General features: G+C 39.7%; 1 pseudogene; it reads left to right on the top strand.

Moving 5' to 3' along the window:
* The window catches only part of LOC122110147, a 31,324-nt pseudogene extending 14,976 nt beyond the window's left edge, over window positions 1–16,348 (top strand).
* Window positions 16,349–22,252: the final 5,904 nt, after the last annotated feature.

Below are 22,252 nucleotides of genomic sequence, written 5' to 3'. Positions count from 1 at the left end.
GGCTCATTTTCTGTCACACTGCAACCTTTTGACCTGTGTCCTAACAGCACTGGTCACTCAAGGGCAGAAGTTCAGCCATAGGTTAAGTGTGTGTGTGTTTATGCTGAGGAGTAGGTCTGTTCGTGCTCACTTCCTGTTGTCCTCCTGCCCAAACCAATTGCTCTCCCAAAGCCCTGAGATCCTGCCTGCTGAGTGAGTCCCTACTGCTGAAATGTGAAAAAGACAAAGCTTGTTTTTCCTATCTCCTCCCCACCCCCAAGTCACCAAGCATTCCTGTCTTAGCTTTTGCCTTACCTAGAGAAGACTGAGGGAATAGAAAACACTGACTATCCAGTTGATTGCAAGTATTTTCTCAGTTTGCATTTTATAACATCTGTTAACCTCTGTATTAAAATATACTTTTGGAAGCTGATGAGCTGGTGGCTCATGCCTGTGATTGTAGCTTACTCTGCAGGCTGAGATCTAAAGATTGTCATTCAAAGGAAGTCTGAGGAAAGTCCAGGGGACTCTCATCTTCAATTAATCACCAAAAAGCCAGAAATGAGGCTGTTCTTCACATGGTAGAGCACCAGCCCTAAGTGAAAAGGCAAAGGGACACAATCCAGACCTTGGGTTCAAGCCTTAGTATGCACACATGTGTGCACACACACACACACACACACACACACACACACACACAACTTTTGGCTGCTGTTTTTAAATGTTCAAAGCTAATAGAAAAGCATAAATGACATAACTGAAGCACCATATGGAAACAAATTATGTGAGAAATGTTCGGCTTTAAATAAGAAAGTCACAAAATTTTCTCTGTTGAGTCTTTTTCCCCCCTTATATTATACATGTTTTCTCTGTGTACCTCTCCTGCTATTGACCTTCCTTATCATCTTATAATGCTGCCTTTAGGAGATGAAATACTCTGTTGCTAACATTTATCCCAACCCTAACTAACTGATGGAGTATGGACAGCATCGTTGCACACAAGTATTCATTCATTGATTCATTTGCTGATTCATTCGTTCATGTATTCATTCATCTAGTCCACCCAAATACATATTCAATCATTCATTTTCTTCATCTTCCAGACCGGCTCAACTTCTCAAAAACCAGTTGTCTGGCTTGGCTAGAGTTTAAAATAGGACAAAATAGCCCTGAAAGGCCAGTTTTCTATTGACCCTTGAAGGATGCCCCAGAAAAGATATTTAACTTGGTATCTTTCCAGTAACACTGATTTACTCTCCTTACCACCTCCCTCCTTCCGTCCCATGTCTGTATGACAGACTAGAAGACCTAGCAATCGGCATATAATTAACTGCTTGACCTCTGTTCAGCTATGTGGATAGATGATATGCAATGCTTCCTTCTCTCTTTTCCTTTTTCTGCCAGAATTCCAAACTATGCAAGTCCCCTCTGTTGCTCAATCTCTTGTTTCATCTTCCCCCATATGGTGTGACAGATCACTACAGCAAACCATTATGGATGGGGCCCCCGTGTGGGAAGACTGCCCTATAGAGGCAGATTAATGATCTTCTTGGAGTAATGCCACATTCTATTTTCCAGAGGCCAAATCCGGATGCCACTAAGGAAGATTAAAAAAAAATACATAGACACTTAATCATGCAATGTTATACTTCCCACTGCCAGCTGCTCATCAAATTTTGAGATGAAACAAGAGGATTTATAATCCTTGAAATTTCATCTGAGCCTGTGTTGTCACAGAGGCCCTTCTTTCCATATGGTCCTTCATTTTTACAAGGTTCCAGGAAAACCCACAAGGGCACTGAGTCCCAAAAGTTAATTTCATTTTGTCTGTTTACTTCCTATTCTAGCAAGAGATAAGATGAAATGGAATACTCCCATCCCATTCTTTTTGCTTTATGTCTCTGTCCTCTTCCAGTATAAGCACAGAGTAGCTCCCTGCCTGAAATATGCAATTCATCTTCCCAAAGGGGGTTTAACATTTCTTGCTGTAGATTTTCCTTCATACAGCTGTTCCATGTTTTTCATCCAAATTTATCCTAGCTTCCCTGTCTGGGATTGCTGACATTGTCTTCATTCTGGTTTGCTCTAAGAACTTCTATAATCCTTGGTGATCATGTATGCTTTCTCCTATCTAATTCAAAGATGGGACATAGTTCATTAGATATGATTTTGCCCCAATGACAGTAGGAGAATAAATCTGTTATGGAAATCTTTTCCCAAGACTATTCTGTAACTTCCTATAAAACTTAGGAGCCAAGTATCTTTCATTCAAGATGTACATAATAGATACCAAATATTTAAAGGATCCTATGGAAAAACCAACACTAGATTTTTAACTAATAAAATAAAATAAATAGTATCAAAGATCCCTTCAACCTGGAGAAGAGTAAAACACATTTGATCTCATCAGGCCTGTTGCCATAAAATAAAGCTGTATAGAGTTCCAGGTGCTTTTAGTAAACAAAAATATTTGAAGGAGCTGGAAAAGGATGGGAAAGTCAAGGTCAAGGTCATGAGAAGGAACCTGAACAATTTTTTAAGATTAAAGTGGAAGTTGAAAGCACTATCTTGACTATGATTTAAACATTTGTTGATATAATTGTTTGAAGACTAAGTCTTGATCAAATACTAAAAGTATTTGTTTCAGTCCACAGAAGACATAAAGAGACTAGAAACAGATTTTATTTTTCTAGAAATCCAAAGAGAGACTCCATTCAAACAGACAGATAGAAGATAAATTAACTATATTCATTGACCATGACCCAGTAGTCTGACTCACACAGAAGAGGGGTGAACACTACAGCTCAAAGCACACACTAAAGCTAGGACTAGACTGGAATTCTCTGTCAGGTGCTAGCTGAGTAGTCTGCACAAGTTACTTAACCACTCCGTGTCTGTTTTACCATCAGTCAGATGAGAATAATGCATTTACTCTAAATATTGATGAAAACGATTACCAATACATGATGAGCACTGCTTAAGAATTTATTGTTGCTGCTGCTGCTACTAGTGATAGAGCCAAGAAGCAAGAGGAACTTTTACTACTCTGGCAAGCCAACCAGTTTGGGGAAAAAGGCTAGAATTCAGAGTGATTTTGGTGGATGAGCACAGGGAAAAGTTGCTAAACAGGGAAGAGAATGATAAGGATGACTTAAAAATAATGTCTGCATAGTTTAAATTTTTCCAGGGCAGACTTTTTATCCCACATTCTTACTACCTCAAACTCCCTGTTATGGGGGCTAAAAATGTTCTTGCTGCCCCTATCCAAAAACATAATTCTCCTACCTTTCAGAGAATTACCTAGGATATTTTCTGTTTATAATTAACTTTGTAAAAACCCAAAGTAGGAGGGGGAATGTAGTTTAAAAAGAAATTCAATGTAGAGCCTAAAAAAAGACAAGCGAGGGGAAGTTGGGAATGTGGCTTAGTGGTAGAGTGCTAGCCTTGAACAAAAGAAGTTCAAGGACGTGCCCAGGCCTTGAGTTCAAGCCTCAAGGGTGGCAAGAAAATAAAACTAAAAAAAGATTGAGGGAAGGGGTGGGTTGAGGGAGAGATGAGTGAGAATGTTGAAAGGTGTGACATTGATCAAGATGCATAGTATTCATAAATCTTTGTTAAATGGAAAATTCTTTGTACAACTAAAGGTAATAACAATAGTAATATGATCTATGTGCTGGGAATATCTTGAACAAAAGCAAAGTAAAGAGAAAATTCAAAGGACATATACACAGGACACAAGTACATCTAAGAACTCTACAGGAGAGAAAGGAGATGGGAAAAACAAAGATGATGGATGCTTCAGTGAGAACATTGAATCCATAGGGAAGAAAACACAGGAGGGCATGGACATCTTTGGAGGGAGTATGGGAGTGTCCATTGGAAAGAAGCTTCATCCTTAGGAGTAAAAAGATCTGTTATGTCACTTTTCTAGCCTTCAGTTCCCTTAATGTTCTAGTTTTTTAAATGTGGATTCAAAATCAAATAACAGCATCTGTACAATTTAGAAATCAGACTAAGAGACCCATCTATCATAACTGTATCCTAACTACCCATGAGCAGAATTCAGCCAACTGAATTTCCAATCCAGTTCACAAAAGATACTTTTTTTAAAAAGTGCCAGGGACTAGGAAGGTAGCTTAGTGGTAGAGTGCTTGCCATGCATGCATGAGGCTCTGTGTTCAATTCCTTAGCACCACTTAAGCAGAAAAAGCCAGAAGTGGCGCTGTGGCTCAAGTGGTAGAGTGCTAGCTTTGAGCTGAAGAGCTGAGGGACAGTGCTCAGGCCCAGAGTTCAGGCCCCACAACCAACAACAACAAAAAAATTGCCAAATGTTGTCTATAGAACATGAACTCTGAAGAATTTTAAGATCCACTACCATTAGACTGGCAATTATTTTACTTTTCCAGGTGAAGAAGCAGGTGAAGAAAATTTGATAAAGAGTGATTGATTTCCCATACAACCTGAGAAATTAATCACATTCAAGAACGAAAGAATGTGGAAGTGTAATATATAATGATAATCAGGAAGGACATTATCTTGTCTAATTTTAATCAACTGTTGGCTTAGATAAATAGAGATTTAACTGGTTGGTTGATTTTTTTTCCAGTTTATGTGTTTTCAAGTGCTCTGTGAGTTTTGTTTTTAATGTCTTTCTCCCTTTCTTTTGAGAATCCATGGCAAGTTGACATACATATGGTGAACATATGGCCTGCCCCTAATTGATTTAATTTAAAAGAGGACCCAGGGGAAAGCTCTGAGCACTATCTGTTTGAGAGCTTTGGGGAATGTTTATTTCAGAGTGAATGGTATAAGATCCCATTTGAGTAGCAAAAGAATGGTATAAGAAAGATACTATTAGAGGCTGGGCATTCTCTATACATGGCAAGAAGTAGCAATGGCACAAAGCATTAGGCTAAATGTCATGCCAGTTTCTAAATTGGCAGGACTATATTTTAAAATGATGATACTAATTTCAAGAAATACTTCTTAATTGCTTGCACTGAATTCTCCTTACTTGTAAAACCATCACTTCTCCGGGAAAACAGCACTGCCTATTTAATCAAAAGCCCTTTTCTTATTTAGAAATCAATTTGCCTACATTCCAGAATGATCCTATGTTTGCCTAATGCATCCTCTACCTTATAGAGCTAATTATGTAGCTAAACTACTGCAGGAGAGATGATGCAATAGGCAGCATTCCTTCCCTACAGACAGACATAAATAAAGCCATGTGTCTGTTGTCTGTTTGCTAAATGGCTCTTAGATAATAGTAATCCGGCTCGGCTGTAAGGAAACCAAAACTGAATTTACTACACTCTCTTTATTTTCCTCCCTGCTCTGGCTCCAACAATAAAGTCAGAATACTTGCCATTAATTTTTGATGAACTTACTCATTTGAAGCTTATTCAAATTCTTAATATTGGGTAACAGAACTAAATTACCAATATATGACATCTGTTCATGGGCTTATTGGTATTTGGGGGACAAAAATGCCCAACATCTAAAGCAATTTTGCTATGTAACAAAAGTGAAGGACACACAGATATGGAAGAACTTCATAAGAATTTATAACTGGTTGATTTAATACATATTCATAGCTAATACAGTATGTGGGTATATACAAGTATATTTTATATAATAAAAATATATAATACCCATCTATCTACATATGTGTTTGTAATACATAACATTCATGTGTGCCTTTTCTTTCTTATCTCTCTAGTCTTTAGCCTGACATATAGGCGAGAATTTCCATAGTTTTTTAAGTGGTTTGAAGTGAGTAATTGTATCATGGTAGTAGTACTACTACTAATGATAATATTGCTGCAAATATTATAGCTCCTATGTAGTGACCTTCTACAAAGTCCAGGCCCAAATGTAAATATGCTTCGAACTCCTTCAAAGCATTTAATCCTGGTAATAGTCTTCTGAGAAAGATTATGTTATGCCTCAGATTATGGATGAGGAAACTGAAGTGTGAAGAGGTTAAAAAGTGTGCTTGAGGATAATGAGCTACTGATAGAGAATCCAAACAATCTAGTTGTAACCACCGAACTTTTCCAACTAAGTTCAGAGTGCACTTTGCATTTCAACAAGCTCTCATTGGAAAGCGTAATGCTATTTTTGTTTGAAGAGTATGATTTCACTTATGCCCTTCTCTTCTGGAAGTTAATTCAGTCATATTGAATTGTTCTGGCAAATTGTTAAGGTCTCTGCATTCATAACCAATAAAATAGAAGAAATTGGGGTGGTGACCTTTGGTTCTGGAAATGGACTGCATTATGAGTTGAAAAAGCCAGAAAATATTTCCAAAGTACCTTTCTTGGTGAATTTCCATGTGCCTGAGAAAATCTTAGAAATGTTATTATTGCTCCTAATTACCAACCCTTGGACTATCCTCAAATTCTCTGCAATAAGGAGTTCCACCGTTGCTTTATAGTAATTCCACACACACAAAAAATATATATTTAGAAACTTTCTGTTAGAAATTCATATTAAGAAAGGAGTCTTTTGCACTGTCTTCAGTAGGTATCATCTGAGTACACTAATGTATTTTAATGTCTTATAAACTGACCTATGGAAAAAATAAAAAATTGCCCTCCTGAAGCTCATATAGACATAGAATGAAGGAGAAAAAATGTCCTAACAAATTTCTCTCCTGTGTATCATAACCATATATTTTATTCCATTCAGTGGCACCCAAAGAGACAGAGCCAGTCTAAATATTACTTTAGAGCCAATTATTAGTTCATCTATGTATCTGGCACAGAAAACTAGAAACACTATTAATGCCACTACTTAATCAGTGGGAACTTGAATTTCAATAGTTCCCACAATCAAATGCATGATTTGAAAAATTGCTCCCTTAAACTTTCTGCACTACAACATCAAAATTACTTCCTAATAATAGAAAGGCAGAAGATCTGGGGTTTGAATTCAGAGCCTGGGCATTGTCTCTGAGCTTCTTCGTTCAAGGCTAGTGCTCTACCACTTGAAGCACTGCTTCACTTCCAATTTTTTGGTGATTAATTATAGACAAAGAGTCTTAAGGACTTTTCTGCAAAGGCTGGCTTTGAACTGATTCTTAGATCTCAGCTTCCTGAATAGTTAGGATTACAGGTATACACCACTGGAGGCCAGCCAAATACTCTTTTTATTATGGCCCACTTTAGCACATTTAAACTAGTCCTGATGGGAAGTTTGAAAACATGACCACAGGACATGTAACTTACAATTGAGCAATATATACTGCTCATCACTCAGTGTGTTGATGGGAGCAGAACAAAGCTGATCAGGAAATTCATTCACCAGAAGCTAATGATCCTGCTTAATAGATAGATGCCTCTTGCTAAGAAAAGACAATTCGAGTAAATATTTGCACATTGAACAATTTACATTCTTTCTTTCCCATAAATGTCTCTACCTTTCATCAAAGATCCACTTGTCACCTGCACAAATTGCAGGTGTTGAAGTCAGATTTGTGACCCTAAGAGCATCTTTGCCATTTGGAATGACCTACACTTCCAAAAATGTGCCCTATGTCTGTAAACAGTGGAGCTTCTCTAGTTTTCACTAAGGAGCACAAAGTGTAGGCCAGGCAGCTGGCTCACATATCACCCAGGGTGTCAGGAAACTGCTCTCTGAAGTGCTCTGGTTTTCTGATCAGGAGACACCTGTCATGCTGATCACGTAATAGAGAAAGCATGGGGTTGGGATGCCAGTGCTTGGCTTTGGGGCCTCACTTGGCCTCCAGGAATGTGTGAGTATAAGCTCATTCTGTTGTTTTTTGGCCTCTGATCCTCACTGGAAAGCTGCGTGCATTTGGTTTCATGAGCTTTAAACCCTTTCCCCAGTTCTCCACACCTGGGATTTTATGACCAATCAAAAGGATAAGGGTACAGTGAACAATAACTGTGATGGTCTTCAATCTCTCCTAAGGGCTTCTTTGAACTCATTTGGAATTGGGTACCTTAGAGAATATTTCTTTGCAGAAATTTATCTTCAATATTTTTACTTGGAAAACATAACCCCACCATAGATAATTCAATTAGACATTATGAATATTGGAAATTATTGTGTGTCTCTCATTGACCAGGGAGCTTTACATTCCGATTTTGTAAATTTGAGTCAATAGATTCAAAACAGATATAAGCCAGTAGGAAGAGATCAATGAAATTTATTTCAAAGAAATCACAGTAACAAAGAGCTGTTAGAAAATAACTTTTTTTTGTTTGCTTGAAACTTTTCAAAATGGCAAGACATGGGGCTAGTTGCCAGCTTTCACAAAAATTCCCTGGAGCTTTTCAGAACCGTTTGTGGCCAACTGACTTGCCACCTCAGCCAATAAATGATGCCTCATGATCAAAAAACCCAAGTTTGAGAATCAGCTTAGTTTAAAAGCCACCACTCAAACAGGAGAATGCCACCAACAGGCAAAGAGCTCTGGAGAATGGCACTGAGCACCATAGTAACATTTTCATGACACTTTATACTTAAAACTATGAAATGTTACCTTTCCAATTCAAACACCTACAAATAAAACTCAGAAGACATTTCACACAGAGCAAGTGCTTTGTTTTGCTTTATTTTTTTTTTAAAAAGGGCATTTTCTTTGTACAGGATATCCTAAAGTCATACAACCAACTGTAAAGTCCAGTTTTATGTAGAATCACAGGTATGACATTCTGGAAGCTTTAAATATGTTTCCTGGTTTCAAAAATGATGGGAAGTCCATACAATCTGTACCTGTAAATTCACAAGCATGAAATGGAAACAGCCACCATTCATCTGCATCCTGTCTAGAGCTATAAAACTGTCTTCAGACAGTCTGAAAAGCATTGTGATGTTTCCGCATAGAAAAGACTTTCTAATGTGTCCCAAAAGTGACAGAGAGAGGTGGGAAATAGCCACTGAATATAAGCTTTTCAGTGTATTTCATAGTGCTTCTACTAGCTGGCTTCATTAGAATCTGTAGAACTTTCTTGTCCGACATGTTAGCTCTGTTCAGTGAACTGTGCAGTTACTCCAGTCTCCACACTCCAAGTGAACTCTACAGCCAAGGTCTCCCTATGCTAGTTTTTCCCTCCTAACTGTTGTCTGCCTTCTCTCTCAGGGATGATAACACACCCAGGTGGCTTGGGAGTATCTACAGGTGGTTTATTTCCTCAGTGTTCCAAGGGTCTATTTGAGAGTCTCAGAATCATAGACTCAAGAATAATAGATCAAATCACTTTCCCTTCTTTCCCAAACACGCTCTAACAGTTAACACTTTTGTTAAAGACAGCTAGTAAAGTTCCATATCTTAAAAGTGACCATTCCAATGGAATCATATCTCACTTCTCACAAGTTGTCCTAGGTTAATGTATTCCAAACTCCTATTTTGTTTTCCCCTTCATAAAAACATTTCCAGCTCCTCTTTACCAAACTACTACACAATTCTTGCCTGTGGCTATTCAAAAATTAGCAGTCAGCCCAAAGAAATTAAGTTTTAAAAAGCCTGGTTTTTAAATATTTTCATACTATGACTGCAACCTTACTTGTTGATTCCTTATTCTTCCATATAGCCTTTCTTATTTCTCAATAGTATTTAATCTTGTGTTCTAGAATTTTCATGGCTTTATCTACCCAGAAGATGTGCTGTGTCAACAACAATTACTACCTCAGCCTATTTTTTCTTTCCTAGGGATATGATTTTAGATAAGAAAGCAAGAAGATTGTAACCACTGAACAAAAGGTGACAGTTTGGCCAATTGCACTACCACTGATGGCTGACTCAAAGAACAGCCTGCTGGTGTCAGCGAGCATTTCTACTAAAAGCCTGGATTCCCTAGTACCCTCTAATTTGACTATCACTTTGGATGAATAAGATGCATAATATTAAGACTTCCTAGGTAAGTAGTAGATCAGACATTTCCTCTGTATATCTCCATGCACGAGAAGAGTCAGGGTAATAAAGGAAAGACTATATATTAAGAAGTGAAAAAGAGGAACAGCATCAAGACTCAGGAAAGAGATGACAAGACAACTAGAAAGTATGGGAAAGCAAGTGCTGCAGAGAAAATGCCCACGGTTCCAATGCTGGTTCTTCGTGGCGGGGGGGGGGGGGGGGGGGGGGGGGGGGGGGGGGGGGTTTGAGATGAGGACGTCTTTAGCCAGAACACAAGGCAAACCATACAACACTGATGACAATTACACTTGTAATCCTACCCACAGGGGAAACCTATAGCTGTTGAAAGCCTTCAGTGAGTGGAGAGATTTGGTCTGAGGAAGACTGGTTCTGTGTGACAAGAGAAAACATCTATTCTGTTGTTCATCCACATCCTTAAGAACTACATCTGTGTGACACGTTGAGAAAGGGACTGTTTGAGACACAACAATATTAGGAACCCCCCCAAAAAAGAAATTTTGTTAAGTCAGAGATCCTGTTACAGAGTTTGATGGGAGACAGCCACTAGAGACAGTTGAAGAGAGAAGCTGCGGTAGACTCAGGCAGACCTACTGAGAAGCTCAAGCAGCAAGGAGTTCACACTGGTTGGTGGTTCTACCCTCTGATGTAAGAAACCCTTCATCTGTGGATTACTACAGACACCGAGGGTTCCAAACCCAAGGCTCCATATGCCACATGTGGCTTTCTGCAGAAGTCCAGGAGGGCAGATCACTGGATTTGACAGCCCCACCACAGAGTGCTTTGGTGCTGGAAAGGGTCTACAATGCTGATACCCAGTGGTGAAAATAACAGGTTCCCTCCATTTTCCAAGTCCAATACGAAACTCCGTGCTCGGCTGCTCCCATTCTATGATGCACTCATGGGACATCCCTTGGCTTGGACATTTACAAGCTCTGGATGTAAAACCTAGGTAACTTTTGTAGCAAGTGGAAACCTGTCTAGCCCTGAGACCCAAAATACCAATCACTAACAGTAGCAATGGCTCCTGAATTTCAATGCAACAACATTAGCTTCAAAAATGAACGCAGCCCTGACATTGATGATATATCCCTGACTAGCCTAGCCCTCAGTCTGCATCTAGAACCAGCTGTAGTAGATGGAACAGAAAGAAACCCCAAGAAATTCCAGATGGACCAAATTACATTATATATATGCATGAAAACATCACAATAAACCCATTATTTTGTGCAATTAATATATACTAAATGCTTTTATTAAAAACATTCATAAATAATAATGGCTAATAGATTGCCATTCAAGACATCATTCATCCACCACCAGAGACTGAGAATGAGAGGATAATTCAGGCTTTCTTGAGAAACTTTCAGCTTCTGGAACACTTTTAATGATTACTTGTTTGATCTACAATTTGGTATTCAAACTTCCTATTCTTGTTTAGTTTTTTTTTAGAGGTCAAATAGTAAATGGTCCCTCTCAAGGCATAATGCATTCTGAGAATAATCTTTATTTCTTGTCCTTTTGGCCCCATTTGTCACATTTCTTCAGCCTGAAGAGCCACATATTCATTTCTACTTTTAAAGTCTACCCATTTAAGGACCTATTCAAATAGCACTTCCTTTTGTCTCTACTGTTTCCCAAATACATACTGTGGTTCTATCAACTCTCTTTCCCCCACCACTATGATCATTCAATACTTTCTGAACTATATAATGGCCTCTGAGGGCTTCACTTCCTGTCAATCACAGCCCATCCGAATGTACTTACCATAATGCTGCCGGATTGATCTTTTCAAACATGAATCTCATCATGGTATTCCCTGCATAAAAGCTTCTAATGATTCTCTCTTTCAATACACTACACAAAAAGTCCTTCACCTTCCTGTACACACAGATGGTTCCACCTGAATTCAGTTCTGATAATTCCCCAGTGATTTTTTGATCAGGTAATTACTTCTGCTCTTCCCTACTCCAGAAAAAAAAAAGTAACTGTTTCCTTCTCTGAGTACTACCATATTATGCTTATTTATCATTTCCTCCTTAGATCTTGTGTTCTCTATGAGATCTAAGTTTTCTAAGGGTGGGACTCTAGAGACAGAATGTAGGTTCACACCTTCTCTGCTATCCATTGACAGAGCGATCTTGTGTAGTGGTTAACTTTTACTACAATGATGCATGCCACAAAACTGCACATTTGCAGAGAAATTCTTTTTGGATCATGAACCTATGGGTTGATGAGTAGTTCTGATTTGGATCAAGCATTGCTGAATTTGTTGTGCCAGGTCATGCATTTTTAATTAGTGCTGTGTCAGCGGGGTCTGATCCACTCAGCGATGGTGTCTGTGGAGCAACTCATTTCCACTATCTAGTCTCTCATCCATCCAGCAGGTCTGGACTTGCAGAGGCAAAGTTTCAAGGGACTGCAGAAGAAGCACCTGACTTCTTGAGACATAGACTGGGAATGAGCACAATGACATATTTGCCACAATCTATTGGCCAAAGCAAACACATTGTAAATTCAAAGAAAGGGAAAATACACTGCAGGTATTTAAAGCAATGGTTGTAAAGATGTATTGCAAAGTATGTGTAATCATTCTCTTCCCTTTTGGGCTGTTTGACCTTTAGTAATTTGCTCTTCAGATTAATTGCGATATAGCTAACAAATAAAACTCATATGCTTAAGGTACACAAGTTGATGTTTTCATGTGTGTCTACACTGAGAAACGCTCGCTACACTCAAACTAACCATCACTTTTATCATCTCATATAGTTGTAATTTTTCATGTGTATAATGAAAATTTTAACATCTATTTACTTAGTAGATTTCAAGTACATAATATAGTCTTGTTTTCTATAGTTACTGTACAGGAGAATAGATATCTTGAGCAGAACTTATGCAGCTTGCATAAGGAGTATATATCAAGAAGATGACAAAATGACTTATTTTCCCACTGAACAGACATCCATGAATAGGAATAACTTTATAAAAGCTAAGAAAACTCAGAAGAGACCAAGCATCAGTGGCAGACACAATCCTTGTTACAAAGGTTAAACTCTGGAGCACTGATGTTTGGAGCCAACCTGGGCATGATAGTTTCATAGACATCATCTCCAAAATAACCAGCAAAAAAGCAGGGACTCTTCTTTCCCCTAATTCTTCTCCTCTTCCTTCCTTCTGCTGAGATAAAACCCAGGACACTATGCATGCTAGGCAAATTCTCTACCACTCAGCTATCTCCATAGCCCCACTGCCTTCTTCTTGTTCTTCTACTTATGCTGAGATCAAATCCTGGACACCATGAGTAACAGGAAAGTGTTTACTCCTGAGCTATGTCCCTGACCTCCACACCAGGCATAACAGCCCAGTTTTCCCACACCAGCATAGATTTCAGATCTTCCCCAGAACCAGGCTAACTTCCTCGGCTTCTGGCTTCACACAGTCTAGCTGCTACAGTCGCAGATTCTAGGCCTGCCCAAGACCAGGCCAGACACTTCAGCTCCATGAGTCCACCTCGACACCATCACACTAGAGACAATATTTTCAGCTCTCTTTTGGGAGACAAACCATATCCATACCATAGCAAACATTATTTCTTAAGTTTAAAAGAAAATTGAAGGCTAATTAGGGGGCTAGTGAGACTATAGTCTGGCAACTCACTGTAAGCCTTACAATCGTCATATCTAAGACATGCTTGCAAAGCTAGAGTAATACAGTCCTTTCCTCCCTCCTGCTCATATTATGGGGATAACACTTGTTTCCTCCAGTGTCTAACACTTTCCCTCAGCTGCTTTTCTGATTGACTCCTTCCTACCCATCATACCTCTGGAATATTTTCTCCAAAAAATACCTCTGAAATATAACATAGCAGAGTGAACTTGACTTCTTTGTATTATTGAAACTCATCTCTGTCTTTACATCATCATCTAAAATAAGGATAAAAGTTGACCAGGCTTTTTATGCTAGCTCCTTGGGAAGTTAACATTAGAAGGATGGTAGTTTGAAGTCAAATACTAAATTTATCCTGAGCAAAGTGTTTGTGAGACCCCATCTTAATAAAAACACTGAACACTGTCATGCCACCAGTCATCCCATAGATGGAGGAAGGATAAACTGGAGGATAGCAGTCCAGGAAGGCTGGGACATAAACACCAGATCCTATCCCTAAAATGACAAAAACAAAATGGACTGGGGTCATGGATCAAGTGGAGAAATGCCTACTTGGCAAGTTCACACTCCAGTACACCTCTTTCAAAAAAAAAGTTGATGGAATATGGCAAAGATTAAATGAGACCACACATGAGCTCCTAGAACATATGCCAATTCTTTCTTTTGGATGATCTCAAGCAGACGATCTGAGCGTCAGGAGATCCTATGTTTAGGTAAACTTATAAAAAGATGGAATGCATTCTCTTGTTTATTATTGAGTGAAGAAAGACCAATAACAAGAATTCAATTATAGCTTGGCTACCATGGTTTTGGGATGGTTTAGAACATTTTCAACTCTGAAAAATCCTACTTCTCTCAAATAACTCAAAGTTCTTGTTTCTTCATAGATGCTTTCTCTTACCTTAACTGGGTCCATTAGTCTACAAGACCAATTCCAAGGCAGAACAGAGTAGTATAAGCCCTCCACTTCCTCGATATGCTTCAAAATAAACACAACAAAACAACATATGTATAGATGCACTGAATACATAAACTGTTTTGTTAAATGGCAAAAGAAAATCAGTACATACCCTACAAATGAAGAAAAATGAGGGAAAGGTTGGGAGGGGAGAATGATGAAAAAGGTGACATTGATCAAGATGCACTGCATTCATCAACTGCTTTGTTGAATGTCAACTCCTTTATACGCGAAGATAATAAAAATATTTTTAAACTTTATAAGCTGGACACTGGTGGCTTATGCCTGTAATCCTAGCTATTCAGGAGGTTGACTTTTGAGGATCATGGTTCAAAGCCAGCCCCAGCAGAAAAGACCCCCATGGGACTCTTATCTTCAATTAACCACTCAAAAACTGAAAGCGGTGCTGTGGAAGAGCACTAGCCTTGAGCACAAAGAGGCTGAGGGACAGTGCCCAGGTCCTGAATCCAAGCCCCCAAACCAACCAACCAACCAACCAATCAACAAAAACATTCTAGTTTAGAAATTGGACAGGGTTCAGCTAAAAAAAAAAACGTGTTATTGTAGAAATTCATTTGATCAACTTTAATTGGCTGTATGATACTCTTATTCTATCAACATCTTTCTCCCTATTCCCCCAAACTCTCCTATTTCAGAAAATCTTTACCAGAAATAAAAGCTCAAGTTGTTAAACCATCAAACATTTTGAAATCTCAGAACACTGTGAATTAAGAACATGGTATGCTATACAAGATTTAACTTATAGACCTAAACATAAATGACTGTGAATCATCTATCAAAAAGTGTTTTAATCATACGGCAGTAATTGCATGATATAGATGAATATAGATATTCATTAAAATGGTATTTATCTTATCCCTAGAACTGTGTGTGTGTGTGTGTGTGTGTGTGTGTGTGTGTGTGTATCAGAGATTTTCTTATTATGGGATTAATTGATTAAAAAAAAACATGCTGTCTGGCGGCGCCGGTGGTCATGGCTTTGGGACTGGGTGTCTAGCCACTGGAGTGGGCCCTGTGCCCGGCGCGGCCTGCACCATGGCTACCTCTGCCGCCTCCTGGAGCACTTGGAGAGCTGCACCAGCTCTTCCATGGCCTCCACGAAGACCTACAAGCAGTGCCCTAGCAGCTGCTGGGGACGACGGGGACAGAAGAGAAACAACAGGAATGAATGAAACGCTGACAGCGATGGGGCAGAACTTCGACAGGCACCCCAGTCTTTCCGTAACCCCACAATGCCTAAGCTACGGAAACTACCTGAAGGACCTTGCCAAACTCCATCGGGAAGTTAGGATCAGGCCTTTGACAGCCGCACCTGGGTGCCTTAGAAAATGAACATATGGATGGTAGGGGAAAAACAAAGCGGGGGGGGGGGGTAACAACACTCGATAGGAAGTGGACTCATTACCTCATGAAACTGTAACCCCTCTGTACATGTGTGTATGTGTGTGTGTGTGTGTGTGTGTGTGTGTGTGTGTATAAATGAACACATGAATCAGCTACAAACTCAAAGGGCATTGCTTCTGCAAGGCACTGAGAGGCTGACCAGAGCCATCTGACATACTGAGCGTTCTCATCGGATTGCCACAGAGACGGATCAGTTTGTCTCAGAAATCACAGAGGAGCTAGGGGAGCAACGGCAGCAGTTGGAACATATGGAGAACCGATTGGTAAACACAAATGAAATGAGGAAGAGTCGAAAGAGTCTCCGTTCAATGTCCAGGAAAGTGACAACCAACAAGCTGCTGCCTTCCATTGTCATATTGTTGGAGACAGCCATCCTGGGAGGTCTGGTTTATTATAGATTCTTTAGCAAGCCTTGAACTTCCTGTTGGGGAGGGTTTGTGGACTAGAACCTGGACCCTGTGAATGAATGATGTCAGGGATATGGAAATCAGTATGTTGCTACTTTGGGCCAACCATTCAAGGATGTACTGTGTAGCCACACTGGGATGAAGGAGAATGATGACCTCTGAAGTGCAAGATAATCCATCGAGGCACGGTTAAGATAATAAATTTATTTACACTGGAAAGGGGCCTTCGACTACCTTGTCCTGGGCTGGATACCCAGAAACAAGAGCAGCCTCGACCACCAAACCCCCAAGCATCCAATGGGCAGCCCCGCCCCGTGGTTAATTGGTCTGCAACCCAACAATCCCCAAAAGTTATGACCTCCAAAGCTCCAAAGCTTCAAAGGGCAAGGCTTTTTCCTCTTCCTTTCCTTCCTCCTTCTCGACAGGCCTGTCCTTCCTTCCATGCCTTCCCCTTTTCCCTTCTACCACTTCCTTCAGGCCTCCCCACTTTCCACAGGCCTGCCCTGCTGTGCCCGGTGGCCAGTTGCCTTCTTCCCCTTTTACTCTCCTTCAACTTTCTTTCCTCCCAGGTCATTCCCCTCATGCTGTCTCACCACTTCCTTCCTTCCAGGTCTTTCCCCTTTTCCTCCCCTTTTCTGAACATGCAGTCTTTATATAGGCTGTGCCCCTCCCCCACTCCAACGGGTCTCCAGCCAGTTTTCAACTGTCATTCATGCCCCTTCCCCTAGCTGCCCACTGTCCAATCATTTCTTGACAGCTCAGCATGTGAGGCTTGACGCCCCACCTCTTGCAGCAGCATGCCCTGCCCCCTTTGGAGGCATGCCCCGCCCTCTCCAGTGGGCCAGGCCACGGGGCCAAGCTGATTATTGGGCTCTGCTGATTATTGGGGCTCCCCTGGTTATTACAGGGGGGGCCACAAAAGCAAGTAAATGTGAAGGAGCAACAAGAAGACCACTATAATATACTAAGGTAATAAATGCTGTTTATGTCTTCTTCAAATTAAAAAAAAAAATGCTTCACTGGTTTTTTAGCCTATACAATTTTTTTTTTCTTTTGAGCCTATACAGAGTAATCATTCAGCATTCAGTATTCACCGACTCTTTTCAGCAGCTAATACAATCTCTTTAAATTAGGCCCAAGGAAATTGAGAGCAAACCTGGACAGATTTCACAGAGCTTATAAGTCATGTGTTTGTGTCTATATTTGTCTATCTATCTTAGGATGGGAAAGGGCCACTATAAAATATACAAGTCACCACATATATAAAATACTGGATGAAAAGGAACTGGGAAATAAAACAGCCTAGGAAGAATATAATATGGTAGAGTAAGAAGATGAAGATAATAAAAGTTTACACATGCGTGGTTTCCATAAGGTTAGTACTACTTTAAATGCATATGTGTGTGTACACCCATTTAATCCTTACAACACTGTATGGATTAAGTAGAATTGAGTTTATCCCCATTTAACAGATGAGGAGTTTGAGACACAGAAACCAGCATCACTTGCTCCAAGTTTGTCTTCCCGCTGTCAGATATGAATAGGACCCAACTCAATGGATGGAAAACCTGAAGTAAATGGAGATCTCTAAATGATATTTTCATCACTCAGGTTACTTTTCCTAGCTTTACTGCAAAGAACATAAATTTCCGGTGGTAGCTGGTACAGACAACTCTTCTGAAATATAAAAGATGAAAAAAAACCTGGGTGCTGGTGGCTTACACACGTAATCCTAGCTACTCAGGAGGCTGAGATCTAAGAATCATGATTCAAAGTCAGCCCAGGCAAAAACAAAGTTTGTGAGACTCTTTTTATCTCCAATAAAAATTGCCCATAAAAGCCAGAAGTAGAGCTGTGGCCCAGTGGTAGAGTGCTAACCTGGAGCAAAAGAAGCTGTGGCTTAAGTACTAGAGTGCTAGAACCTTGAGCAAAAGAAGCTTAGGGACAGCTCTTAGGTCCTGAGTTCAAGCCCCAATATCAGCAAAAGAAAAGAAAAGAAAAAAGATGAGGAATAAAACCCATGTACATAAAAGCACAGTTGGAAAACTCATTGCACTCAAAAAAAGGTTTTTTTCTGACCCTCCTCAAGAGTTAAGCTGCAAAAAGTTTAAATAGAGACTTTTTACATAATAGGCCATTTTAGAGTAGCAGTGTGACTAAATGAGATGCTTTAATGTTCAATGATAGCAAATGTAAGTAATTCTAAATTGTTAGACAAAAGTAATAATATACTTGAGTGTAATAATCACTGGTGTGTATTGTGCTGATAGTCAATACTCTGAATGATAGCCAACAAATTTCACTTGTAACATACTGAATTCACATGTTTTTAACATAGATTTCTTTCTTTTCCCTTTATAGACATATTGCTTTTTCCTCATTTTAAATGTCATTTTCTTTAAAGTTGAAAAAACTGTGATTTTTAAACTGTTACTTACATAGCCACTAACATGCTTTGAAAATGGAAAGAAAAGATATAGAAAAATAGTTGCTCTCTCATTACAGGAGACAATAAGATTGGCACTCTTCTCATAAATACAGAAATAACACATCGGAGGAGCATGGTACTGAGAATCTCAGCACATAATTCACTAAACAGCAAATAAATATGATTAAAATTGATACGTTAAAGTCATTATTCTAATCAATAGTACCGCATGTGGAATATCCATCTCACAATTCTCTGAGCTATATTTACACCATTAGACTGATGCTCCACTCTCCAATATTTTAAGTCATCACCCTTAGACTTTGAAACCAAAGGCTCTCCTATAACTTCCATATTTACACAATAGTTGCACAAGTTGACTTGCTTTTGAAAATTAAGACAGTAGTATGAAAAACATCTAAGCATTTAGGCCCATCCATCTTTTTTTTAATTAGATATATGATTTCTACCAGGGTGAATGAGTACATCCAGGTTGAAACCTCTGGTGAATATCTATCTGATGCGCATAAACAAGACTTTACAAAGGATGTGTGTAAGAATATTTTAAGTCCAACAAACTATCCGATCATCAGCAAGTACAGAAGCTGATACATGCTGATAGCAACTCTTCTAATCCATAAATAAGTCAAAAGCCCTGTGGAGTCAGATCCCCAGACTGGAAAGGACTAGACCAGACCAACGTGGATATAGACACCCCTCTATGTCTGCTCTGCCCAGGCTTCTGCAGCTGCTGTTTTCTCAGTGTTGTCTCCGGGGCAGTTTCCTGTTGCCATAGCTGATGGCCTGCCCACGCCTGCCTGGGCCTTTCAAGTGTCAACACTCCCAGGCCGGCTGCAGTGGTCAAATGCTTGTTAATGAGATATAGCAGCTGGGTAGGGGTGAACCACTGAGACGGATAAAGGAATGCCGCTGGTGCAGGAAGCGATGCCTTTTGAATCTTTTCAGCAGGGTGAAAGCTTTCAAATCAAAGAGGGTATGTTGTATTCATTAATAAACCCAAGTTCCCATGCAGTCACATTGAAGCCAGCAGTTTAACTTTGCATCAGACAGGTGAATTCCTCCCCACCTACCCCCCCTCCAATTTTTACCCTGAAAAACAATGAAGAAGAAAACAAAGCTCTGGCTGGAGACAAAGCAGCACTTCCTCATTGTGGGGCTGGCTGGGCTGTTAAACCAAGCCAGGGGGTGTTGTGTTCTTTTTCAATTTATCCTTTTGTCCACATATTTGTGTATGTATGCACGTGCGCATGTGTGTGTGTGCACACACACACACACACAACACTTGTGTGCATGCTTCAGAGCTCACAGCAACCACTCTTGCTCCCTTCCCTGGGTTCTTTTAGTCTCCCATTTCTTTTTTTCCCCTTTCATTTTAAGCTTCACTACCAAAAAAGTAAAGACAACAACACACACAGAACTAGCAACTGAAACCTGGTGAAAAAAAGATATGCAGGCTGGGATGTAACACATACACCCGGCCTCTGGTGGTACCGCCCCCCTCTCGCTCCCCACGCCCAAAACCTGTCCCTGTGATAGGTTCACCTGGAAGCTGTGGGGGTTGTCAGCTCAGCCCCATGCGACAGATCCAACAGCTGGGGGAAGTCAGGATAATTTGTTTAAAAAAACACATCTAAAACATCTAACTGGCAGGGAGTCCCAAAGATACCGTTAGGGAAAGTATTATTTTTAAGAGCATTTGCTAGAAAATTGAACCCAAAGGAATTCTATTTGGCCAGTAAATAGCATCAAAGATGAATGATCTACTTTGGAGTTGTTCGAAGGAATTCTGGGAAAATGACATAATTTTAGAAGCAGGGATATGTACTGTAAAGCAAATGACATATAATCTGGCAGCTCACTTGTCTCTCTTATCTCAATTGTATGTATCAACTAATAAATTCACCAGGTCTATCTAATCACTAGAAATAAGAAGCAGCATCTAGGTGTTATTCTAATGACATTTCTAAAGGCAAAGAAAGCTAGCTATCTAAGGAATTAACAGAATTGGAAACATTCATTCTTTAATGTTATTCAGTCTCAAAATATCTATATAGTCATGATTTATTTTAGGCATCGGGTCTTTGCAAAAGGTCTTTCTAAGACCTTCTGTATGGAAAGAAAAATAGAAATGCCATTTATTGGATGCTTTACTCTATCAAGCACCATACTAAACATTTTTAAATGAGCAAATATAAAATGCTTATTAATAAACACATAAGTATTATATATGTATAAACATATAAGTACATGCATGTATGCTATGTAATAGCTTTATAAAGCCTTCACTGATCAAGATCATTGGGTGCAAAGAGTTTATATCAGCTACTTAAGGCCATAGCCGATAGTTAAATTTATAAAGTTATAACCAGACTGCAGTGGTTCATACCAGTAATCCTAGCTACTCAGTAGGCTAAGATTTGAGAATCAAGGTTTGAAGTCAGCCCAGGCAGGAGAGTCATTAACCACAAAAAAAGCCAGAAGTAGAGCTATGGCTCAAGTGGTAGAGAGCTTAGCCTTGAGCAAAGAAGTTTAGGGACAGTGTCCAGGCCCAGAATTCCAGCCTCAGCACTAGCACCAAAAAATAAAAATAAAAAAAGTGAAAACATTTTTTAAATTTTTATCTTTTTTTTTTTTGGCCATATTGTATGTCTGATTTAGGTTGATTTCAGCCACGGCACCATGACCTATCATATGAAGTATGATAAAAAGGGGCACAACTTATACCCAATCCAAAATATTCTTTGTAAGTATGTGCTGTGGGTGTGTTGGGGGCTGAGGTAAGGGGTCATGCATTATTACTAAATGATCCAGAAATCCTAAGAAGAAAGGCCAGACTGGGCTTCAACTCTCTTTGCATTTTACTTAACCAATAGATATCTATAAAATAATTTATATTTTTATTCCACAAGTTAAATGGCACACCTGTATAGCCCTCTAGGATAGGATTAGGATAGAAAAATAAAAAAGGAAGAGTCAATCCTGGAAAAGTCCTCGATTAGAACCTACAATGCCTCTTCTACTCCATTCCAGATCCAACCTTTCCCCTGTGGCATATCAGGAGAACCAGTAAGGGTCTAAGGGGGTTCTGTGCTTCACAGTTCTACCAAAATATAACAATCCAAAGGCTTGGTCTTTGAAACCTTATCTCCTTATGCTGCCATCCCAAGTTCTGAATAGCTCCAAGGTAGGGCTGAGTCTTGTTCTTTGGCACAGAGGGGGTAACTATGCTGATACTGAGAGTGACTTATCAGCGACTACTGCCTTTGCCCTGAGGAATGTGTCTGTCTTCTTCATAACATCCAGCCCAATACTACCCACCACTGTGAGGTAAAGCTGAAGAAGCATCACAGGCCTGTATGTGTTATTGGGGGCTGAGGTTAAGGGGAATGTATTATTACTAAATAATCCAGAAATCCTAAGAGATTATCTGCACAGAGGAGGAATCCACAGGCCCATGGCTGAAC

The sequence above is a fragment of the Dipodomys spectabilis genome, unplaced genomic scaffold, assembly GCF_019054845.1.
Source record: "Dipodomys spectabilis isolate Male_0828 unplaced genomic scaffold, ASM1905484v1 ptg000075l, whole genome shotgun sequence".
Taxonomy (NCBI): domain Eukaryota; kingdom Metazoa; phylum Chordata; class Mammalia; order Rodentia; family Heteromyidae; genus Dipodomys; species Dipodomys spectabilis.
The sequence above is the reverse complement of the archived record's forward strand: the minus strand, read 5'-3'. Positions and strand labels throughout refer to the sequence as shown.